The 24,404-nt window shown below is 42.2% G+C and overlaps 1 protein-coding gene across 1 annotated transcript in view; it reads right to left on the reverse strand.

Annotated features, from left to right (window-relative positions):
• Positions 1 to 589: 589 nt before the first annotated feature.
• Positions 590 to 24,404, reverse strand: part of LOC126475103 (mucin-2-like) — a 167,372-nt gene continuing 143,557 nt past the window's right edge. Inside the window, exon 3 of the mRNA XM_050102681.1 lies at positions 590 to 633. The gene's annotated coding sequence lies outside the window, so the exon portion shown is untranslated. The remainder of the gene's footprint in view (positions 634 to 24,404) is intronic.

Raw genomic sequence — 24,404 nt, forward strand, 5'->3', positions numbered from 1 at the left:
GTAAAAATTGCTACAGTTCCCGAGATCCTGAAATTCTCCTGCTGATTCACATGTGAATGGCGCTTCAGTAGTTGGGGCTTCTGTTGGAACAGTTGATGTTGCCATACCGGTTGTTATTTGCTTGGTTGTTGTTGTTGTTAATTCTGTTGAACTGGTTTCTTCTGTAGTCAATTCTGTGGTAGTCTCTGTCGTCGTTGATGTCGGCATTGTTGTAGTTGTTAATTGCGTGGTGGTTGTTTCTGTTGTACTGGTTTCTTCTGTAGTTAGTTCTGTGGTCGTCTCTGTCGTTGTTGATGTCGGCATTGTTGTAGTTGTTAGTTCTGTAGTTGTTGTTTCTGTTGTACTGGCTTCTTCTGCAGTTAGTTCTGTGGTAGTCTCAGTCGTCGTTGTTGTCGGCGCTGTTGTTATTTCCGTTATAGTCGTTTAAGTTGCTGCCGGAGCACAGTCTACACCAATCTCTGCGCAGGGGTTTATACAGCTATCATAACAGTTCAAGGGGCTACATGACTGTATAAAATCAGCGACTACATTGCCATTTAAGCAATATGCGAATGCCGTTTCATTTACACAAACAAATTCCACATTAGAGGCACAGGTTTGTCCTTCAGCTTGATGTAACATTGCATGGAACATCTGTAAACATACAAACCAGTGAAATTAAGTCATTTTGTTCAGCAGCAGAAGTATTAAAAAACTACATCATTGATTTCTGTAACATAATAAGACATAATGGCAGTTTGGCGCACGCACACACACACACACACACACACACACACATACATACCAGCGCGCGCGCAAGAGACGGAGAGAGAGAGAGAGAGAGAGAGAGAGAGAGAAAGAGAGAGGGAGGGAGAGAGAGAAGGGGAGGGAGAGAGATAAACAAATGGAGAGATACTCCTCGCCGCATAGTTCTACAGTCTCTCTGAAGCTACAATAGAATTATATCCAGATAGATACTCTGTAAATCATATTTAAGTGCCTGGTAGAGGGTACATCGAACCACCTTTACAATAATTGTACAAATTCCACTGTCGAATAACTCGTGGGCAAAACGAACACCTATCTTTACGTGCGAACACTGATTTCCCTTATTTTATTATAAAGATCGTTTTTCCCATGTAAGTCGGCGTCAACAAAATATTTTCAATAAAATATTTTCGCATTCGAAGGATAAAGCTGGTGTTCCCCATTTCGTGAGAACATCCCGCCGCATCGAGAAACGCCGTTGTTTTAATGAGGTCCACCGTAAATCATGTATCATGTCCATGACAGTCTCTCCCCTATTTCACGATAATACAAAACGTGCTGCCCTTCTCTGAACTTTCTCGACGTACTTCGTAAATCTTATTTCGTGCAATTTTCCAGTCTTTGGGTACGCATCTTTCGTCCAGCGCGCGGTTGAATGTGATTGTTAAACATGGAGCTATTGCTGCAGCATACTCTGAAAGGAACCTAATTGCTACACAATCTGGACCGGAAGACTTACTTTTATTAAGTGACTGAAGTTGCTTTAATACTCATAGGATATCCATTTCTAAGTTACTTGTGTTGGCAACTGTTCTTGATTCGAGTTCTGTAGTATTTACTTCGTCTTCTTTGATGAAGGAGTTTCGGAAGGCTGTGTTTAGTAACCCTGCTTTAGCAGCACTGTCACCCATAGTACTCCCATTTCTATAGCGCAGAGACGGCAATGATTATGTCTTTACTTTACATACGACCAGAATCGCTGTGGATTTTCGAACAGGTTTCGAGACAAAGCTTTGTTGTGGAAACTATTATAAGTATCTCGCATAACATCGAGCTTCTGGAAAAGATCACAGATCTTCAGGGTTTTAAATTTGGCATGCTTTTTTCTTGTCTCTGAAACAATGTTCTCAACTGCTTTGTGCACCATAGGGGATCAGATCCGTCATTTGTTAATTTATTTGGTATAAATCTCTCAACTGCTGTTTGTTCGAGTTCAAGCCATGTCTGGTCTACACTTACAGTGTTGATTGGAACGAGTGGAATTGTCTCTCAGAAAGACGTCAAGCGAATTTTTATCTGGTTTTTTGAATATATATATATTTGCCTTTTATATTTGGAGTATTTGGAAGTTACAGTACTCTGTCTCGCTATGACAACCCTGTGTTCACTAATGACTGCATCCGTTTTGATGCTCATGGTTAGCTCAGGATTATTTGTTATTAAGAGGTCAAGTGTGATTTCACAACCGTTTACTATTCGAGTGGGCTCATGAACAAACTGCTCGAAATAATTTTCAGAGAACGCGTTTAGCACATTTTCGGATGGTGTTTTGTGCGTATGCCATGATATCTACCTACCTCAATTTCGCTGCAAAATAAAACAAACACACCATCGCCAACTGTGTTTAGCCTATCCTTAGCGAACAACGCTGGGTCCTTCGCAAAACTTTCGGCTCAACTTATCTGCAACTTTAGTCAGCTTTCAGTGCCTTTAACGATTTAAGCATCACTGCTTTCTATTAGCGCTTGGAGCTGTGATACCTACTTTCCCAACACATCTACGACAATTTACAACTGTTACGCAGATGGTTCCTAAATCTGCGTTCTCCCTGTGTCGACCTGCCCCTTTGCGACTGATGCCCTTTTTGTGTTTCCCCGAGACCCTCTAACCTAAAAAACTGCGCAGTTCACGCCACACAGATCCGGCTACCCAGGTAGTCGCCTCCTGGGTGTAGTGGACTCCTGACCTGTTTAGAGGAAACCAAAACTCTAAATTTTCTCATTGTGATGTGTACGAAGAGTCATTTCAGTTAGAAACCATTTTGAGCTTCTGCCATGGAAAATGACTCTTAGTTCTCAATGCAAACAAAATGTGAAAATTCTATCTTGAGGCCAGAGCACTTCTGCGAACCCAGGATGCTGTCTTCACTGTTCCATGGTGAGAGCATAGCCAACTGCCATGGTTTGCCTACTGCGAATCCAGACAACACCAAAAAGGGATTCTCACGCGACTTCAGCATAGCAATGCTTACTTACATTTTGCACATAACGTAACTTAAGTAACTCACGTATCTGACCCAGCTTTACAACTGTTTGTTTTTAACTACAGAGAGAATCTACTGTTGTTGCTATGGCTGAAAAGAGAAATACATGAGTGGAGAACCAGCCTCTTTCATATTAACGAACTACAAAAGCACGTGATTATAATTATCATACTAGTTAGATATCGATTATACTAAGCAAGCATTTATCTGTTCATAGCTTTAACCTCAATCCAAATTTAGAGTGCTAATTGTTCAGAGCACTTCAAACTCTTGCCCTTTGTTGCAGATGTTTCAACAGTTTACTACTAGGATTTTAATACTCTCACCTGTGAGAGGCATTTCTTTCGAACTTACACTGATACTTTGGGGTTTCCTACAGCTATCGTTATCTGAACTAGATGGAGAGTCGCCTAACCAAAAAACCGTTAAGTGCACCTCACAAACTGTCAGCTACCTGAGTAGCAGCCTCTGTTGTGTAGTGCACACCTGACCCATTTAGGTTGACCCTACAGTTCTCAACTCCTTGGCGCAAGTCCAAGAAGCCACAGCCTAGCTTGTCACAAAACACTCGAAGTCTCTCGTTCGTTGCTTCCATTCGACCCAGGACCAAAGGGTCACGATCAGTTCTGGGGTCAATGCTGCAAATTGTGAACTTCACTGACAATCCATGCACAAAGCTGGTCTTCTCAACTTTCTCAGCCAGTCGCTGCAGTGACCCAAGAATGACCTCATGTCCGTAATAACAGCTCTGTGTGTGACGGCTGGTGTTGCTTCTGGTGCTAATTGGAACTAAACTTGCATCGATTTAGTTATGCTATGTATGTATGTTCCAGCATGCTACCCTCTAATGCTTCACACAGCAAAGAAAATGTGGAAATAGTTAAAAGTCTCGCAGACAGCATCAGTTGTTCTGTAAAACCGCCACATCACTTCTGTCTCGCATGCGATTGTAACCAATATAAACTCATTTTCAACAATCTTAAAACTTCTGCAATGCTCTGGACACCAGAAGAAGAGGTCTGACAGTTGAAGTGGCCTTGGCGCACATGCTTCGTGCATCCTCGACGGCCAATCACATTTTGTGTACGTTACCATGGTAACGCCCCAGTGTTGCTGTTGTGCTAGGCGACCCCTGCTTTGTCAGTTTTACTTGTAGAAGAACGATATATATATATATATATATATGCTTCTTCACGTTAATGTGTGTAGAGTACAGTGAAGGTATATACTTAGCGCCAATAACCAGTTTCGTCGAAACAAACACAAACAAACAAATTTTCCATTACAACAATGCACAACTGACATTTCATACATTTTCCTTTTTTGTGTGCTTCTCTTCCGCTTTAAGTTTGCGGCATTCTGTGCTAGTAATTTCTAAATGAAACGAGAATTAAACGCTCGTAAGTGTAGCTGGAGGTTATGGGAGAACAATGTGGTGCACCTGCGACTGCTGGTGGTCCCATCACGTGGCACAGGGGCGCCAGAGTCCTGCAGTAGGGCTATTCTGCCTCGTTCAGTTCTCCCTAGCGACAAGGATGTCTTCTGTGGCTTTAGTTCCGCCACTCTGGCCCACAGAGGAGTGCTCTCAATGGTTATTTTAGGCACTGCTCTGTTTCTTTAACAAATTTACTCCGTGTGTTTTCATACTCCTACAGAAATATATTATGTTGATTTTGCACATAAATATATCGTTACAGTCATATCTATTCTTATTTAACAGTTGTTTAAATGCTTAGCAGGAGTTCGAAAGCTTGATTTCTTAAACTTGCCTCCTAATATCTCCACCAATGCTACGTTCTTCTCAGGGAACGGCCCTACCGCAGATAAAGCTGTCGAGGGGAGAGGGCTGATAAACGGAAGGCAGCGTCTGCTGCCTGCAACAGTGCTAACACCATTCTCTTAACAATGTGTACAGTAGCACTTCGCGTCTACAGGCAACTGAACGTTGGCAGCGCTCGTAGACAAATGAATATCTTTCAACTAGTGCCGATTTTCTCTGCTTGCGTCAGCAAAACGCAATCGTCAAGTTATCGTAGCCAGGTAATACGTATGAATGTTTTTCTGACATATTTTTCTGGTTGTGTGGTGTATTGTTTCAAAGAGTTTCGTGGATTGTTTGAATAATTTCATAACATAACATGAGCGGTGTGTACAAATTTGTAGCAGGTAAGTAATCATAATAAATTATAATCAATCATCCATAACGTATCAGTAAGACGTAATTTAACTTCATAAATAGCTGTTTCGGTAGCTGTGCAAAGAAATTACGATGACGGAAGTACCTTTACCCAAGATGGCGGGAAAGTGCCACACCCCCATGCCACACCCAATCTGGCGAGAAGTTCAAATTCCATCAGGACAATGTATCACACCACAGTTACTTCTATCAACCTAAGAAAATCGCGGGAAGATAGATCACTTGAGCTACCTCCACCAACCTAAGTCACCCGACTGGCGCCCCTTCCTAGGAACTGGCACCAATTTTGAATTTTGGCGGTAAAGAAAGGCCACTTGGGGCTTCTCTAGCAACCTAAGAAAATTGCGGGAAATAAAGCTCACCTCCACTAACCTAAGTCACCCGACCGCCACCTCATCCTAGGGACTGATGGGAAAAGACTCAGCCTACACTGGGCTGGTGGAGAGAGGAAGGAGTGTGCTTTATTTATTTTGAGACAATTTATTTAGGGATGGAGTATATTTATCACAGTCATACAGAACACACGCTCTGACATACCACACAGCATACAGACCTGCAAACTACTCTTAAATAACTAACGTGTAATGCTCTGCACGTGCACTTGCTATTTGCAATTGTAATTGTAAATGTGTTACCCTTCCTGCTTTCAACACACAAAAACGTTCCCACTGTAAGGTAGAGTCTTCTATATCCCAGCACAAAGGATGCCTTGTGAATGAATCGAGCATTATGATTGACTCATATCGAATTTACCTGCCGAATTACTGATACCACCTGTAACGAAGAACCATCCACCTTTTCTTTCTTTTTGCAAACTAGACTTTCAGCAGTAAAATTATGTTGCACAGATCGCTAAATTGTATTGACAGTTAAGCCCACAAAGTTGTCTACAGATCATCAAATACATATGAGACTCACAAGGATATTGGAAGCCAGCAACATATTTACCAGTGTAACTACAATTAAATATTACGATTGCTGCTACAGTCTGACACCAGTCGATGTACAGGTAATGTCTCCTCTTGACAGCTGTGCTTCGGGAACAAATCTCAGTATCTATAGCACACATAATTTTCCACGTAAAAAAACTCTCTCATACCCTCAAAGTTACCGATGTGCTGGATCTATACGTCCCTTATGGTAGGACACACAGTCATCTTCTCTAGTCATGCCGCAACATAAACCACAGTAATTTTACAATGCAATATATACACATTTTACACAACATAGGCCACAGTAACTTTACAATGGAATATGTGGACATTTTACACAAACAGTGCAGTTATCTTTTATATCTGTACAGCAACAGAAAAATTATGATATGCCTACACTCACACCGGCTATATGTCACGATTCTCCTCAGTCCTAGGGAAGCACCGACTGCCTTCTCTTTCTTTCTGCAGACATGACTTTCAGCCACAATAAGCTATTTTACATTGATCGCCATATTGCACCGACAACTAACGTTGCAAACTGCCATACATATCATAAAATATGGACAGACTCTTACTCAATTTCACTGCTCTCCCACCGAGGACAGGAGCTTGAACATTAGAGCATAAAACAGATCTACAACCCATGCGGCTTTTCGCAGATGATGCTGTAGTATAAAGAGAAGTTGCACAATTAGAAAATTGCAGTGAAATGCAGGAAGACCTGCAGCGGATAGGCACTTGGTGCAGGGAGTGGCAACTGACCCTTAACATAGACAAATGTAATCTATTGCGAATACATAGAAAGAAGGATCCTTTATTGTATGATAGTGGAACAAACACTGGTAGCAGTTACTTCTGTAAAATATCTGGGAGTATGTGTATGGAACGATTTGTAGTAGAATGACCAGATAAAATTAATTGTTGGTAAGGCAAGTGCCAGGTTGAGATTCATTGGGAGAGTCCTTAAAAATGTAGTCCATCAGCAAAGGAGGTGGCTTACAAAACACTCGTTCGACCTATACTTCAGTGTTGCTCATCAGTGTGGGATCCGTACCAGGTCGGGTTGACAGAGGAGATAGAGAAGATCCAAATAAGAGTGGCGCGTTTCGTTACATGGTTATTTGGTAAGCGTGATAGCGTTACAGAGATGTTTAGCAAACTCAAGTGGCAGACTCTGCAAGAGAGGCGCTCTGCATCACGGTGTAGCTTGCTGTCCAGGTTTCGAGATGGTGCATTTCTGGATGAGGTATCGAATATATTGCTTCCCCCTACTTATACTTCCCGAGGAGATCAAGAATGTAAAATTAGAGAGATTAGAGCGCGCGTGGAGGCTTTCCAGCAGTCGTTATTCCTGCGAACCATACACGACTGGAACAGGAAAGGGAGGTAATGACAGTGGCACGTAAAGTGCCCTCTGCCACACACCATTGGGTGGCTTGCGGAGTATAAATGTAGATGTAGATGTAGAATATATTACTGTGTACCGTGTCGATGTAGTAAACATACAATTCATATCCCCATATCCCCCACAATACAAAATCATCCTTATTACATCAGAAAGTCGTCAGTGGATCGAAGTCACTCTGAGAACTGTTGTGCAAAGACTGCTCTCCCCCCCCCCCCCCCCGCCCTCGGTACAAACGCGTTACTGTTTCTGGTCCGCACCTGCCTGCTTGCTCGCATTTCTACACCCATCTCCAGACTCTGGTATTACAAAAAGAACATGGCAGTATCCTACAGATCGCCACGCAATATAATTTCGAAGATATATAGACTGGGAATTATTTCTATACAAACTCGAACCTTTGGCTAGGTGGAGCGTGCTCTAGACCAATGACTAACTAGAAACTAACAACGAAAAATGATATTTCCTCTTGTGAATACCGATCTCGGAGATGTAACAGATTCGAAACATCCCTATAATTTACAAGGTCAACTAAGATGTTTCTCATATCTAGAGAACTGGCAAACGTGTCTTCCATATGCTAGATGCACATGCTACAATCGATCTTCTCTCTACTAAATAAAGGCGCGAAATGTGCCGAAGCAGTCAACCGAACAGTTTTCATGGGAGGGAATAATGGTCCAGCGCAAATGCACCTCCATATTCAGTCTCCTCAAATTTCCACGCGATCACGCAAGCTATCCAACACATACTAGGTATTAGTTCACTGTTCGGTAGTCTAAAGGACAATACGTTAATTCATCTACATTCCTACACTGCAACAGGGCTCTCCATTCTGACAGCTCCTACCATCAACAGGAAGTGTGAATCACTCTCGTGCAGGTCACCGGGGCTGCATGCCTAGCACACACAGGTAAAATGCTTATCCTAAGAAATCGGTCACCTACATATTTTATCCCAGTATTTACAACAAAATTTTACGATCGTAGTCTCTGTTGAACGCCATTCAACAATGTGCGAAGTATCGAAAATATGCTCTGTTGACGGCTGTGGCTCTGGAAATAGAAATATCACTACCACTCTTATGGCTTGACATACTCTTTCCCACGCTATCACAGCACTCAACGTCAAATCCATACCTTCCTTATGACTGGACATAGTCATTTCCTTTGCACATGTCAGAGCACAATCACATACTTTATAAGCCTGATGCTCAAATGCAAACATATCACACTCCTCCTATTACTAAGTATAATACTTCTTCAATGACTGCTTGCTGGCGATAGGAAATAATACTGAGGGAAAATCATCCATGGGTGGACACGTCTCACAAGTTTTTCTTGTGAGTGCCACCACCGTGTACTAGAAAGAGAGACACAATTGGCCCAATGTTAAAAAAACTCGATCCCAACAACTACTGTGTGTTACTGTCAGAAGAGATCAACGTTCTACATGTACACACAAGTATCCATGTTTAAAGCTATACTGGCTATATAAATCAAGGTATGACCTTATCTCTGAATGAGGTGGTTTTTCTATTCTGACAAATACCGAGACGGTGATCGATGGAGTGTATATTATCAGACAAGCACTCAAGTTACACGTAGCTCACGATGCAATCTCGTTATAAAATCGCTGAATTTTGAAAGTGATTCGGCTAAGGGAGGTGGTATGTAAGCGGTATTTGCGACTCCCTCATACTGTCTCAGCGAGGTATTTCTATAGTACTTGTAACGTATTCTGACTCGATACTATATCATAGGTTCTGTAACATATCCACTGAGCTATAGGCGATGACTGATTGAGAAGGAACAGAAACAGTGATAGTAGATGATGTGCTGATTGAGGTCATAAGAAAATGTACACTAGCTTTTTAGATCTCTAGTGTTACACTATCTGCTAGAAATGATGTCCATTATTTGGAATCAAGTCTTTCCATTCAACCACATACATGTGTCGGATCACACCCAAAAGTGAATCATATTTCTGGCACTCTCATATCTCGAAACGAGTCACCTTTCTCGAACCTGTCTGGTACAGTAAAATTCCAACCTGGTTTTAGTCAACCCCTACACATCTTGCAACTGCTCCCATTTCTACAGCTTTGCGCATGTGATTGTTCCAATTTAACTTGGAAATGAGCAGAAGCCGGAGAAAGATATATCAGCCACCTTCTGAAACCCGTGTAGAAACAGAACGAGCTGAATTAGTGCAACAGGAGCGTGTTTTGATCATTTGGTGTAAATGCGAGCATTGTGGTGTGCCTCCAAACTAGATATAGATACTGCAATCTGAAGCAGATCCCTGTCCATTCACAACTATAAAAGCTCCACTAACTTCATCCGATATAGAACTCACCTAGGCATTGTTGCTAGCGCGATGACGCATAGCTGCTATATGGGTCCGGCGCAGAGAGTTGTTGTGATGCTTCCCAGAATAGCTTTCCTAATGGGACACCCTATCCATCGTCGAATTTACCTATCAAACTGCTGATGTTAGCGATGCAGGACGATCCTATTAAATATACAGCTTTTGCTCCAGTGCAGAGGGCAGTTTAAGGTTTCATCATCTTTACTATAGGAGGATGGCCATATCCCACAGACTCTACTGTAAGTCGCAAGAGATACTCCCTGTGACCCTGTGTTGTTGTTTGAAACATTGTTTTCCAACACGCTTTGTAGACTGCCATACATTTTGGTTTTGTGCAACGACTTCGATGTCTATGTCAGATCCTAAACTGACATTAAGATGCTCTGATCGACGATGTCACGCGGAAAACTAGACAATGCACAATGTAAATCATATTGTTACTATGGCTACCATAACACGCCACAAACACTGGATGATTTTAAATAAAAGAGAGTTACAACATAAACAAACTGGAAGAGTTTTATGGCATTGGCGTAGGTTTCCAAACTACATTTAAACTCATCTGTCGTAGTCACAGAATAGTTGATGATTCTACATTCCGTTTCGACTGAATCATCATATTGCAGTCATGTAAGCGATCAGTGTCTTGGTGCTATCCACCCTAGAAGCTGCTGTCCATCCACCAAAACTCCTTCCCCAGCTCAAACATGTGATATCAGTCAATCATGTGGTAACCAACATCGTGCCAGTGCACGCATGGGATGGAAAAGAGACCATCAATATACTCTAATAACAAGCACCACAGTTGATAGTGCGAACAGTTTTACAGTAATTTCAACACCAACCAATGATGTGACAGCATGTTTCTCAATTTCAGTATCATAGCTAAACCGCCAATGGTCCACTTTGCGAGTATCATTGCGAACGTGGACAGATGACTGTGCAGTATGTCCATTCATTGTTAATTCTCGAACACATAAATTATCTAAGTATACCAGACAGGACTCCACATATTTCTAACACCTCGAGCATAGTGCTTAATTTATGATCAATCTCTCTGCATATGGGAGTCACAGAGTATTCTCGCTGTCTTAGGGTAAACTTAGAGCGTGAAAGACTTTCCTCACACTGTCATTGACCAACCCAGCCTGTAGCACAGTTAGTGAATTAATCCGCAACCAACCAGAAGAAGACCACTACACTCCACGTCTCGTGAATGAATGGAACTTTCGGAGTCCTCACCCATCCAAATGCATGACATTTCTCGAGTTGCGCCCATGCCTAGGAGCTTAGCATTCCTCATCGATGTATAGTAACAGATTTCAAAGTGTCCTGATGTAATAGCAGACAGTTAAGAAGAACAAGAAATGAATGATTTTTATGCGGGATGGAGCTCCAGACGGATGGAATTCGACGCATTTTTATGTAAATCAACCAAGCTATCAACACTAAGTATTGTTCTAGAGTCTCTGATCGGTACCTGGAAGGTATTGGTAAGATAGGACATAAACAGACGCACTCCTAAGGCCACAATATTCTGCACTTAAAACGGGCTATAATGTTAGATCGCCTTCGTTTCCGACCTATCAGTCATATGGAATGTCGCGCTGTTAATATTCCAGTGTAAGAAATATATTTCAAGCGCATGACATAAATCCTTCCTCCTGGTTTCCCTACGATAAAGTATGTTATCGGGCAGTAAAACGAATAAGCTACTACCATAAAACATTTGCTCTGCGTGATGTGAGCGCAATATACCTTTCCAGAGACGTATAGTGTCTGCTGTTCACATCTGATCACAGTTCTGTTAGGGTAAGAATTTCAGTGCGTACAAGCTGAGACATCTTGAAAACTCCTCCAAAAGTGCACGTTAAGTATTTCTGGGACACTACGCGATTTACTAGAGTTCAACTTGGTTATTATTTTAAATAGCCATGTGGCTTCAGTGTAACATTGAGAACATTGCTAGATGCACTTGCAGTGGTATTTAGGTACGTGCAGCGATGCATCAGACACACATCATGCATGGTCCGCTACAATTGATAGGGAGAAAGCAGCTTGTGCTATTATGGAATGGATTTCTGTAGCATCTTCAACGGACCGCAGATAGACGGAGGGTAGCAGTGAACACACGTGCACGTGGCGCAGCTTGGAGTGTCTGCACTCTCTAAATAAGTCTTTGCCCCCATCTGTTCGCGTCATCAACGGCACCTAGGTGATCACGTATTCTGAGAGGAATTTCTCAGGTACCAAGTATGAAAGGGATGTCGCCACCTCATGCATGCGGGACCCGAATGGGCATCTGTGAGTCACTTTGCAGGGTGTGGCGGTGCATCCCGATTTCTGAGAGCGTGTGCAGCAGCCTTCTGTGTGGTCCAACGGACAGCTGGGCGGCAGGCGATGTATGCGTATGTTGTACGCATGTCTGTTGCATTATTTTACCATGTGGTCTGTAGGCTGTGCTATGCGTTATTTGGACATTTTACGAGTACTGAGAGTGTCTACATATCAGTGTACTGCATTATTTAGGAGGAGTCTGCATGTCTGTACTGAAATTACTTTGGTAAATTAGGAATTGTTTGCGTTTCTGCAGAGAATTATTTAGGAGTAGTTTACAGATCTTTGGGCTGTGTGGCGTGACCCCAAGCATGTGTTTTGTATCAATGTAATAAATATACTCCATCCCTAAATAAATTGTTCCAAAATAAATAAAGTACACTCCTTCCTTACTCTCTCCAGCAGCCCAGTGCAGGCTGAGTCATTTTCACTCCGTTTTCCCCCTCCAGACCACCATCTTCGATTACGTCAGGATACCGACGACAGCACTGTCTGGTGGTGGTACTGTGTACTAGGTCCAGACCTCATGGTGAACACACTGTTTGCCACCATCTTGGATAACGGTCCTTGCGTCATCAGCTGATGTCATGGTTGCCATCTTGGCTTACATGAGGGAATGGATGAGAGGGCCTTCTAGTAGTGGTACTGTGTACTAGGTCAGTTGGAGTCCGGACCTTGTGGCAAACACACTGGAAGGGGGTGCTTCCTCCAATTGTTTAAATAAGGACTGGTGCATGATTTCTACAGTTGACATTAGCAAGCACATTTGCAGTCTTTTAGATGGATTATTATTTTGAGAATTTATGTGTTGTTTGGCTCTCAGGACATAAAAGTTATTGCATTACTTACGAGTGGTTTGCAGATCTGTAGGCTGGGCTATGCATTGTTTTGACAGTTTACAATTTGCAAGTGCGTGTGCAGAGCACTATACATGAGTTATTTAGGAGTACTTTGCAGGTCTGTATGTTATGTGTCATGTTAGAGGGTGTGTTCTGTATCACTGCAATAAATATACTCCATCTCTAAGTAAATTGTCCCTTCCTCTCTCCTCCAGCCTAGTGCAGGCTGAGTCCTGTTCCCAACAATCTCTACGCTGAGGTGGCAGTCGGGTGACTTAGTTTAGTGGAGGTAGCCCAAGTGACCTATCTTACCATGATTTTCTTAGGTTGGTAGAGGTTACCACAGTGTGATACATTGTCCTGATGGAAACTTCCCACCAGACGGGGTGTGGCACTTTCCCACCATTTTGGATAATGGTACTTGCATCTTCAGCTGACATCATGGCAGCCATCTTGGATGACGTCATCAACTGATGTCACAGACGCCATATGTCATCGCCGCCATCTTGGATAACGGTACTTTGGGACCATACCGGCTTTGGGTTTGTGAGATGTCATCGACACCAACTTGGATAATGGTACTTTGGGGTCACACAGAATTGGGGCCATACCAGCATTGGGGCTGTACCCCCCTTGCCCCAGTACTTTTGGGCCCGTCTGGAGAAATCTTGTGCACTTGGGTGGGCGAGGACTCGGCAAGCTCCATTCACTCACGAGGCATGGAATGCAGTGGTCTACTTCTGGGTCAGCCACAGATTAAATTGGTAACAGTGCTGCAGGATGGGTTGGTCAATGATAGTGCGAGAGGGCCTTCAAGTCTCTAATTTCATCCTAAGACTGCGTGAATGCTCTGTAACTCCCATCTGCATAGAGACAGATAGCAAATTAAGCACTATGCTCAAAGTGCTAGAAATATGTAGAGCTCTGTCTGGTACACTTGCCGATGTATATTCTAGAATTAACAATGAATGGACGTACTGCACAGTCATCTATCTACATTCGCAATGATACTAACAAAGCAGAGAAGGGACAGTTCAGCGATGATAGTGAAATTGGGAAACATGCTGTCGCATCATTGGTCAGCGTTGAAATTATGTAGAATTGCTAAAATTGTTCGCACTATCAACTGCAATGCTTATTATTACAGTACATCGACAGTGTCATTACCATCCTGTCTGTCCACTAGTATGCTGTTGGTTACTACATAATGATTGACTGACATCACTTATTTGAGATGGAGAAAGAGTTTTAGTGGACGGGCAACACCTTCTGGGGATGGTTAGCATCGTAATAGTGATCACGTACATGACTGCAATATGTGGAATCAGTCGAAATGGAATGCAGAGACATCAGCTATTCTGTCACCGTGACAAATGAGTTTAAATGTAGAGGTCGTCAATCACCTTCGGAAAGCAGTTTGGAAACGCTCCACAACACCGCCAAACTTTTCCAGTTTCCTTATGTTGTAACTGTCTTTTATTTAAAATCATCCAGTAGTTTGTGTTGTGTGTTATGGTAACAGCAGTAACAACATGATTTACACTGTGTGAAGTCTAGTTTTCTGTGAGAAGCAATGGAACAGAACGTGCTGATACCAATTTAGAACCTGACACAGACCTCGAAGACATGGTGGAAAAAACGAAGTGTATGGCAACGTACAGATCGTGTTACAGCAGAATAAACAATTTTTCAGACAAAGACACAGGGTCACAGGGTGCGTCTCTTGCGACTTATAATATAGTTTGTGGGATACGATCATCCTATTACAGTACAGGCGATGAAACTTTACACTGGTCTGCGCAATGGATTCCTAACTGTATATTTAATAAGGTCGTCACATGTGCTGGATGCTGTTACTCAGGCAGTATTTGTTTTCGATATATGGGTGGAGGGAGATGCAGTAAAAATCTTATGGAGTTCTCTATCGGGTGAAGTGAGTGGAGCATTTACTGTTTGCAGCTTTTCTCTGTTGAATGGTACAGAATAACGATGATAGCATGTTGGGGTGATAGACATGAATGGGCCTGATCGACACGGATCGGCTTCGGTCTGCAGTGTCTGTATGTAGTTTGAGGATGCACCACAATCCAGTAGCAAAATCCTCATCCTTCTCCCAGTTCCTGTACTGTCGTTTATACTACCTCATGTTGCAGGAGAAGGCTTCATTTGGCACTGAACTTATATGTCGTTCACTGTTGGTGGATCTACGACAACTTGTTCCCAATTCCACCGAATGGTCAGAACGCTGTCGTGTCGCTCTAACTCAGGTCACTCTGTTTCAACACGGGTTGCAGAAGGTGGTGGACATAGCTCTCTCCAACTTTGGCTCTGTTCTGACTTAAATTGGAACAATCACATGTGCAAAGCTGCAGAAATGGTAGCAGTTGCAGGAGGCTTAGGGACTATCTAAAATTTTACTGTAGCAGACAGGTTCGAAAATAGTGATGTGTTTCGAGATATGAGAATGCCAGGAATATGATTCACTAGTGGCTGTAATCATTAAAGGACTTCTTCGTCCGATAAAACACAAGTATGAAATATCTAGCGGCGGCAGGAGGGAGTTGCAAATACCGGTTTCATACCACGCCCCTTAGCAGAATCACTTTCTAAATTCGGTAATTCTATTACAAGGTTGCACCATCAGTGACATGTAACCGCACTGTTGGTCTGATAATATACACACCTATGATCACCATCTATATTCAGTGTTGAGGTATGTCTGGAAGAACTACTTCATTTGCAGGTAATGCCATACATCGATTTACAAAGCCGGTATAGCTTTTAACATAGATAATTGTGTGCACCTGTAGAACCAAGACCACTTGTGATAGTAATATGATCGTGTTTTTGTAACATCTGGCGATTTGTAAGACAGTTACATCTCTCTTTCTAAGACACAGTGGTACCACTCACAAGAAAAACTTATGAGACATGTCCACCCATCACTGATTTTCGGTCAGTATTATTTCGTATCAGTTATTGGTGGAGTAGTAGTAGGGGAAGTACGATAGGTTCGCCTTGAGCATCAGGCTTATAATGTAAGTTAGTGTGTTCCAACATGTGCAAATGGAATGGCTATGTCCAGCCGTAAGGAAGGTATGGATTGGAATACTGTAGGTAGTAAAGGGGAAAGTACATCAAGTCACAAGAATGGTACAAATACTTCTGTTTCCAGAGCCACAGTTGAATGTCGTCCAATTGAGACCGCGATCGTAATATTTAATTGTAAGTACAGTGATAAAATATATTTGTGGCCGGTTCCCTAGGATGATTCTGTCTGCGCCGGTGGCCTGTGACGGGAATGATTCACGTTTCCGGCTAATGCTAGGAGCTGTCCGAATGGAGAGGCCTGTTGGGATGCAGGAATGTAGCTAACTTAACCGTGTCATGCTCAAGACGGCCGCATGATGTACTAATACTCAGTATGTGTTGGATAGCTTTCGTTATCGCGTGGAAATTTGAGAAGATTCAACATGGATGTGTGTTTGTGCTGGACCATTATTCCCTCCCATGTAACTTGTCCAGTTGAACGCTTCTACACATTTCGCGCCTTTTTTAGTGTAGGGGTAATTGAATGTGGTGTGTGCATCTAGCAGGTGAAAGGCGGGTGGAGGACACGCTTGCTGGTTCTCTCGACATGAGAGAACATTGACTTTGTAAATTGGAATTATTTGGAATCTGTTACATCACCGACATCGGTACTCGCGAGTGGAAATATCAGTTTCTTGTATTTTTTCGGGTTTTGACGTAGAAGTCTATGCAGACGGAATAAATTTCTAGTTACTCAGTCATTTACAGCATGCTCCACTTCGCAAAAGTTCGATTTCTAGAGAAATAATTTCGAGTCTATATCTTTGGGTTTATACTGTGCGAGTGATACTGCTATGCAAGCAATATTGCTGTGTGCTTGATATCGAGAAGTATCGCGTAAATGGTATAATATTCTGGCAAACCATGTGAAAATAGTATTCTTGTAATCCCAGAGTCTGGAGATGGGTGTAGAAAGCAAGCAAGCAGGTCGGGGCCAGAAACGGTGATGGCTTTGTACCAAAGAGAAACAAGCCCGACTTTGTACAACAGTTCGGAGAGTGACTTCGGTCTGCTGAGGGCGCTCTGGTCACGCATCGGGAGTGGATGAGTTGTGACCATCGGCTGCAGTGTATGATCGCCCAACCTCGCGGGAAATATCTAGCGCTGTCAGGAGTATATATGGTGCCTGTGCTTATGCTGTCTGTCTTCGCAGTATATGTACTCGTGTCTGGCGGTCGATATCCATATGCATGATGCAAAAGGGGCGATTTTGTATGGCGCAAAATACGAATTGTGTGTTTACTACTTCTATACGATACATGGAGATCGGTTTTACACTGAAATATTCAAGCTTTCGTATTCAGAGGCAGAGCAATGTAATTGAGCAAGAGTCTTTCCGTATTTGACGATCTGTAGGCCACTTTTTCAGGGTTTCACTGTCAGTGCAATACGACGATTTGTACCACATTATTTTGCCACTGAAAGTCTCGTCTATAGAAAGAAAAAGGGGGACACTGCTTCCATACCAGCAGCATCAGTAATTTGGCAGGTAAATTCAGTAAGAGCTAATCAGAATGCTCCGTTCATTCGCAAGACATCCTTGGTGCTGGGACATAGGTGCCTCTATATAGTAGTGAGAACGTTTTCGTTTCAGAGATGTGATGGACAGGGTGCCACATTAGCACCATCAAGAGGAATGCATTCGGCGTTATTCTGCGCTATTTTAGTAAACAGGTTTTGATAGGACAAGAATTTCCATGTAGACAATCTGAGACATCACTAAAGGTCCTACAAAAGCGACCGTTAACTACTTCTACTGCACTTTACGATTTCTGAGAGGTAGACTTGGCTCTTATTCACATAGCCATGTGACGTCAGTATAACACTGAGAACCTTTTAGCTGCACCTGCGATGGCGAGCCTCTATGTCAACATTTCGCAGCGATGCATCAACCACACTGGACCAGCAGGTACGAGTGGTGGCTGAGTAAACACATAAGCAGCCAGAGGCGTCTTGCATGTCCTGTTAGGATCGCTAGGAAGAATGCACCCTGTGCTACACCAGGAAGCATAGTAAAACATTTCTATAGCACGTTCAGAGGGGAGACTTGGCTCTTATTTACATAGACCTGTGACATCAGTATACCATTGAAAGCCTTTTAGCTGCGTCTGTGAGAGTGAGTCGCTGTGCAATTACGTCTTCACAGGTCTGCAGGTAGAGAGGCATCGCACTACTAATGATAAACACATGCGCGTTGAGAGGGTGCCTTGGCTCTTATTTACATAGACGTGACATCAGTATAACACTAGAAGAATTCTAACAATATACATTAAAATAGACATCACTTTCACCTGCTGGCTCTAGGCGCCAGTGGCCTGAGAGCAATGTCTTATGCCCCTGCGTTCATCTGTCTGGTGGTGGCTCACAGCTTAGTCGATGCTTGTGCTGCTTTGGAACCTGTGATACGTTGCAGTTGATAATAAATCAAAAGTGTCTTTTACAAGTGATTAGTGTTTGTAAACTGCTATATTTTCGGCTGTTTAAGCGTTGTGAGTATGTTTGTGAGGCCTTTTACATAAATTATATTTTGACAGTTTACCAGTTGTTTGCATGTCTGTACATCAGTGTACAGCATTATTTCGGTATTTAAGAGTAGTTTACAGGTCTGTAGGCTATGTACTGCATCATTTCGACAGTTCACAGTTAGTGAGCAAGTCTGCAGTGCGTTTTACATGCATTATTTTGACAATTTACGAGTTATTTTCGTGTCTGCGGATCAGTGTACTGCATTATTTGTGTGATTTACGAGTAGTCTGTAGGTCTGTAGGCTATGTAGTGTGACCCCAAGCACGTCAGAGCGAGTGTTTTGTATGAGTGTAATAAATGAACTACGTGAAATCCTTCACTAAATAAACTGTTCCAAAATAAATAAGGTATAGTCCTTCCTCTCTGAAGCAGCCCAAGACAGGCTGAGTTCTACTAGGTCAGTTGGACTCAAGACCTCATGGTGAACTCACAGGATGGAGTTATTGCCTCAAATTGTTTAAATGAACACTGCATGCAAAATAGACTTATGTCCATCCTGTTCAGCACAGCCTGAGTCCTTTCACCGTCAATTCCTAGGAAGAGGTGGCGGTCAGATGACTTAGGTTAGTGGAGGTAGCCCAAGTGACCTTTTTCCCACCATATTCTTAGGTTAGTGGAGGTAGACCAAGTACCTTTTTCCACCAGCATTTGAACTTCCCCTCATTTTCTGGGGGGAGGGGAGGCGGGAGTGGAGGGGAAGGGTTAGGTTAGTGGAGTTAGCGCAACTGAGCTATTTTCCCGCCAAAATTTGAACTTTATACCATGACTTCATTGCGGCACTGCTACATCTATCGCCGGCATCTTGGATCCGCCATCTTGAATAGATTTGGCAACAATGGAACGTGAGGTGATGCCGGCCTTGCCCTACTACTCACGATGTGTTGAGATCATCAGTCAACTGCCTCCATCATAAGACTATCAGGAATTATACAGATTCATAGGCGTGATAATCTTCTACAGGTGACATTTTCCACAAGCAACAGTGTTGCAAGCATCCATAACCTAAGCCCTGGCCAGCAAGCATACCTCTGTCAAACGTAAACTCACATGGATGGACCAGATGCAGACAGCATTTGAGCACATCAAAGACTGCTTCGCACATACTGTCCTCTCGCTACTTTCCTTCCTCCCCCAAATTCACAGCTAGTCATAACAGCAGAAGTGAGTGATTCTGCCATTGGGGCTGTATTCCGATGAGAGATAGAAGGCATACTGCAGCTGTTCCAGTTCTTCTCTCGTAAACTAACGCTGTCCCAAAGCAAATGATCAGCATACGACACAGAGATCATGGTGTTCTACGAGGCAGTACAATATTTCTGGCAGCACTTTGACGGCCACCACCTGATTGTTTATCTTGACCACTCGTGAACTCTGTCTCCAAACGGCCCAAAGATCCATGTCCCCAGTGTTACCTGCACTTGGACTCTGTAGCTCAGTTCATAATGAATGTCCACCACCTCATTTATGCATAAAAAACTATCAGTTACAAACCCTACTCACAATCTGGACACGGACCTTAGGAATGAACTTCATTATATCACACACATTACCCTTGCCATACTATGTGATACTTCTGAAAGCAGGATATGCCACGTCATACATGAATGCTTTCGTCGAGCCACCTTTGAACAGTGTCACAGTCTTGCACAACCAGCCATTCTGCCTACCATCTGCCTAGTCATGGACAGCTACAATTGGCCAAATATTTAAAACAAAGGCTGCAAACTCTAAACTCATGCATACATAGCATGTCAGAAAAGTAAAGCTTCTTGCCACACACATCCACCAATAGGTTTGTCCGACATTCCTAAAGGATGCTTGCAACTCATTCACATCAACTTTGTCGGCCACTGCCAGCCTCTGATGGCTACGCTACATCATCTTGGCTATCGACCGAGTCACAAGATGAGTCAAGGTGATGTCACTTGAAGAAATTACTTATCAATCAGTAGCTTGTGAACTTGAAGCTAAGAAGTCATTTATTGTAGCGTCATATTAGAACCATAATTGGGAGCTCTTGCAATATATTTTTTTGTAGATAGTGGGACAAAAAACGAAATGACTATCGAAATTTGCTGTTATTTATCGAAAATTGACAAACCTATATTGAAAGTTAATGACGACGTAGAATGTGAATGATGTTTATGAGGAAGAGGATGCCGCCCAATTGGGAAGCGATGAAAGATTGAATTTGCTGGAAAAGATATCGAAAAAGGATTCACATTCAGAAACGGACAATAGAAGCGAGACGCAACTCTCACTACTGTCATAGGATCAATCCAAGGTTTTTCAGCCATGATGAGCGTGCTTTGAAGTCATTTAACGCCAGTGACTGATATCTAAGTAAAAAGTGAATATTAGACTTCGAGGAAAAATTATTTTTGATTGGTTGGAACCAGTTACAAATGCTTAATTTTGCACAAAATTAGCTTGATGGATCGGTTAAGCTTTTTATATGGGGCGTGAAGGGTCTTACATCACTGACGGCACCGAATAAAGATTTGAAAGAGGAATTTGAAGAGAAGACAAGTGCTGATTCACAATCTGCTGTCTAGACGGAAGAAGCGACGGGAAGAGTCTTCAGAAACATTTTCTCGCAATGAAAGAGATTGCCAGGCGTGCTTATACTGATACGGACTCATTATTCCAGTACGTGATGTACGAGGCGGAGGACAATTCAGGCACAAACAGTCTGTTTTATGGCACTCGAAATGTGAAAGAGTATGAGGAAAACATGAAGCATTCTGAAAGAGCTGTGAAGTCTTTACCAAAAATAAATAACAAATTTTACAGCAATGGACATTTAGGAAATTCCAGTAACAAAGATGCCAAGAACTCAAGTAAGAAAAACACAGCTTGGGGTCCAAACAGATAGTGTTTCGACTGTGGTGCTAGTGGTCACAGGTCAAATGATTGCAACCACGAGAGAAAGAGAAAGAGACGCTTCAATTTGCTTCGAGTTTGGCTGTATCTGAAGGAAAAAATAATCTAAAGACGACAATGAATGCAAACGCTGCTAACCTGGAGTTGAGGGCACTAATTGACTGTGACTGTCAATTTAATTTATTACAAGATTTTTATGACACAATGGATGCTCCCTGATTGCAGAACAATTGTATAGTCTTCATTGGGATTAGGAGAAACTTGTTCCTCCCTACGTTGTTTTACAGCTACTGTTGACTGATGATTTAAATGTTTTAAACATATATTTACGCGCACCTTCTGTGTCTCGACATAGCAGACAAACCAGAGTTACATACTTAAAGCTCTCTTACCGGTGAAGGAAAAGAACTATTTAAGATCTAGTGACTAATGACACCCCCCAATACAAACAAAGTTCACGGATGTCAAAATGAAGATTGTAAGAGAGGGCAACCAACACATAGCAGACTGAGGAGATCGTCACCAGGAGAGAAAGCAACTGTTAAAAACCAAGTCCAGGCGTGCCTTGACCAAAGAATAATAGAACCGAGCTCATCTGAATACATCAGGCGGGCAGTAGTCGTAAAAAAGAAAAATGGAGAGTATCGCCGCTCTATAGGCTACAGAAAATTAAATAAAATTGTCTTTAGATTTGCCCAGTACATCGCAAGCATGGATTTTCTCACATTGACGGGAAAGTTCAAGAAAGTTCCATTCTCACTGCAATGTTCCAGTCCTTTACCTGCACTGTTTTTAGGACAAAGTCTCGAGAGAAGAATAATGGGTAGTTGCAATTGAAAACATGCTCACAGAGAAACTTTCTGACAATTTTTAGTCAGAGCTGGTATTCTTTTCAAGTTCAATGACAAAACATAGGCTTTAGAGATTCCATGAGATAGGCAACGTGAAATCACCGTGCTTGTGCATGATAAACGACAGTAGGCTGTTAAGTGACCTGAAGGAGAAGTCAAACAAGATCACTACATACCAGAGTTGACCGACGAGGTGAAAAATGTTTAATCAGGAAAGAACTAGGTTCCTTCACAGTTATTTAAAGAGGGTACGCTATTGTCTACTTATCACATGGATCATATTGGACCACTTCAAGCTACTCACAAAGGATTCAACCACATTCTAAGTATTATCGAAGCTTTTACCAAGTGTACCTGCTTGTATACTGTTAAGACTAGTAAACAGTGAAAGCAATTAGTAAGATGGAATTGCAGGAAACTAATTTCGGAAATCCAGTTCAAGTGATTACTACAGAAGGACTTACTTTACTTCTCAAGAATTCAAGGTTTACTGCACGACAGAAGGAACTGAACGCGTTTTAGTGACGACAGTACATCCTAGAGACAAAGGACAGACTGAGAGGATCTATTCTACTTTGGCTACGATCATCGACGATTAATACAGACTGGTATTAGTAGTTCAGTGTGCTATGCGTTCAGCATACCACAGAAGTAATTGGAAAATACCATTTTAATTTTTGATAGGAGTTAATATGCACACACGGACTGAGCTTCGCATTACGGATTTACTAGAAGGAATTATTAATTCATTTGGGGAAAGCCGCAATGAACGGAAGGAAAGTGCTAACTACAAATCAGTAAGGGACAAGAAGAGAACCATGCTAGTTACAACAGAAATAGGAAGAAGTGTTCAAGTACAAAGTTGGGGATCTTGTGCCGATAGAACTAAAACAGACTGAATCAAAAAAATGAATGTCAAGAACGTAGATCCCCACTAGGTTGCGAAAGTTGAAACAAATGATACATACGTTATGTACTGAGAAGGTCCCAGGACTACAGCAACTGTGCTGAATTCATGCCGCCCTGGCCAGGGGGCTATTCATTATCCGAGTCAGATGATTGTCAGGATGGTTCAAATGGCTCTGAGCACTATGGAACTTAACATCTGAGGTCATCAGTCCCCTAGAACTTAGAACTACATAAACCTAACTAACCTAATGACATCACACACATCCATGCCCGAGGCAGGATTCGAGCCTGCGACCGTAAGAGGACTGAAGCGCCTAGAACCACTCGGCTACCGCGGTCGGCGATTCTCAGGATGGCCTAATCTGGTATGCTGGTAGGGAATTTAAACATTTTGCTACCAACTAGACAAGGGACGCACCAGAGAAGACGAATATTGAAGAGCAGTTCTTCTGTGAGGCTGTATTGAACTGTTCTTTTTTTCTTTGTTTCCGTTCATCGTTAGAATTGTTTCTTTGTGCGCTTTCTTAGAGTATGTAACTGTAAAGGAAATAAATAGTTTATGTGAAAGTCAGACCCATAATTTTTCCTATAGCAGTTGTTTTGCAGTCGTTATGGTGAAGTCACGGTAAGATGTCTGTTTATTTCAATGGCTCCATCACTATATGCTGTATTCTTCGTTTTTCTTACAATTATGACAAAAATGTTTATTATTTTTAGATAGCAATATCAGACTACATTTTAAATGAAATCTTAAATCTGTGTTTCCCCGTGCAGCGTTTTAGGATCCTACAGAAGTGATTAATTTCGTGTTAATTTGCCTTTCACTTCGTAATATTTAAAAGAGTTACATAATTAGAATTGCAGACCAGTGTATCGTGTTGCTGTTGGCATATATTTGGGCTATTAAATCTTGGAATAGGGACTGTAATAATGAATACCTGAAACAGCCATTTATGATCTGTGATTAGCTCTCAGCTCACGAAGATTTCTCGGTATCTCATTTAGGAACGATAGTATGGAGTAGTAGTAGTAAGTATATTATTTTTCACTTG

This window comes from Schistocerca serialis, chromosome 4 (assembly GCF_023864345.2).
Source record: "Schistocerca serialis cubense isolate TAMUIC-IGC-003099 chromosome 4, iqSchSeri2.2, whole genome shotgun sequence".
Taxonomy (NCBI): Eukaryota; Metazoa; Arthropoda; class Insecta; order Orthoptera; family Acrididae; genus Schistocerca; species Schistocerca serialis.